At 41.5% G+C, this 1760-nt stretch overlaps 1 long non-coding RNA gene across 2 annotated transcripts in view; it reads left to right on the top strand.

Annotated features, from left to right (window-relative positions):
• Positions 1-618: 618 nt before the first annotated feature.
• LOC118414984 overlaps positions 619-1760 on the top strand; it is an 87048-nt gene continuing 85906 nt past the window's right edge. For both annotated transcript variants that reach the window (XR_004831049.1, XR_004831048.1), the window contains exons 1-2: positions 619-790; positions 1508-1625. This is a non-coding gene — a long non-coding RNA (uncharacterized LOC118414984). The remainder of the gene's footprint in view (positions 791-1507; positions 1626-1760) is intronic.

The raw sequence follows: 1760 nt of genomic DNA, 5'->3' as shown, positions 1-1760 counted from the left end.
ATCTGAAAGGAAAAGGTCACTGTAAGCCATGTACTGTTTTCAGTGGGCCTGTGGTTATTCCTGGGATGTTGAGTTAAGTCTTTTAATCTTTTGTTCTAGGATGACCTACTGGGGCAGGAATGTTTTGGAGGAGTGCCAGGTCCTACTGATGTCTACTGCCAGCCAATATGAGGTTGTGTTCTTGTCACTGGGCCAAGTCTGGCTGGGTAGGAAAAGAGAACAAGGGGCCAAGTTGCTGTGGCTGACTGAATCCAGGTGTTAAGATCCCATGGGCCAAAGTAAGCATATCTCTTGCTCTTCATACTTTTGTTGTTACACATCCAAATCCATGCACATTTACATACTTATGCTGAACATATCTGAGATGATGGAGCAAGGACCGGTCGACCACGCTATCAATGCAAAAGAGCCTTCTAGGTGTACTGTTGTACAGAATGCTCTAGAAACTTGGGTAATCTACCCAACATTGAAAAAAAAAATAATGTGGTGGACCAAAAACTAGGCAAAATCAGTGCTAACAAAAATTAAATCTATTGTAATGTTGCGCAAAATCCCTTCATGGACTTCTCCACAATTCACTCTTTCTGAACAATTACAATGTAAACATAAAATCTAAATTGAGAAGCCTGAAAACCCCCATCGGAACCCTCCAGCTATCTGTATGTGATTTAAGGATGGTGCTACAATTTATCCAGTGTCAGAAGTATCAATGACAGCTGTTGGTGGACATGCTTTGTGGGTTTTGTGTTTCCTGTTTTCTACCCACAGGAAGGCTGGGAGGTCTTGTGAGGTCAGGACGAAATTTACCTGCAGTAACTTTGTCACTTATTGTGGGGGAGGGGAGGGTGTGAGCTACTACAGTAACAGTACTTACATCTCTAATTAGCCTGTTGCCCAATGTTGGACACAAGCCCAGAACTTTCCTGGCAATGGGGGCACTTCTGCCCAGCTGCCATGTGATGAGCTACAATGTGTGGTAGAGAATTTACAACTTCTAATCTTTCAACATACTGACAACATTTTATGCTTTGTTGTCTTTATAGTCTTTCTTGTACGTTATGCATGATATTTCCATATTATGAAGACAAAAGTCAATCTAGAAGTAGAACACAACCATGCAGTCAACATACTACATTCCATTGAGATACCGCTTTAGAAGTTTAGCTGTGACAAAATAAAAATAAAAACAACTTTCTATCATACATATAGGCCTACATGTTGGCCGACAGGGCTTACAAGTATAAATAAAGGTGAACTGAACTGAACTGATACCTGTCTTGTCATCCCAACAACAATCACTGTTAAATCACGCCAGGGAAAGATGGCAAAGTAGATGAGAAACTACTTACGGTTGTTCACCCAATTCTTGCACTTGAAATGTTGCTGAGATTGTCTGCACAATTTGCATTAGCTACATGTAACTTTTCCAAGCACAAAACACAAGTTACAAGACATTGTATTGGTACAGCCTGAAGTCAAATAGTTCCATCTGTGTCTCATCATGCAGGAAGGAAGGGGATGTCAGGGGTCATGGAGGTGTATCCATGTAGCTGTCATGTGGAACAGAGGGGCCTTGTTGTGTGGATGTCACCATGCAGGGTGCTACAATCAGAGCCAGATGGCAGGTATGTTGGGTCTAACTGAATGCAAGAAAAAACAGGAAAAGACAGAAGTAAAAGTTGAAGTAGACTCTATGTTGTGCTACAACATCAACATTGACCTGAGAAAAGTCTGGTGTTTTGCCTCCATTGAGTGATGAA

Source organism: Branchiostoma floridae, chromosome 4, assembly GCF_000003815.2.
Source record: "Branchiostoma floridae strain S238N-H82 chromosome 4, Bfl_VNyyK, whole genome shotgun sequence".
Taxonomy (NCBI): domain Eukaryota; kingdom Metazoa; phylum Chordata; class Leptocardii; order Amphioxiformes; family Branchiostomatidae; genus Branchiostoma; species Branchiostoma floridae.
This window is presented reverse-complemented; position numbering and strand designations above follow the sequence as displayed.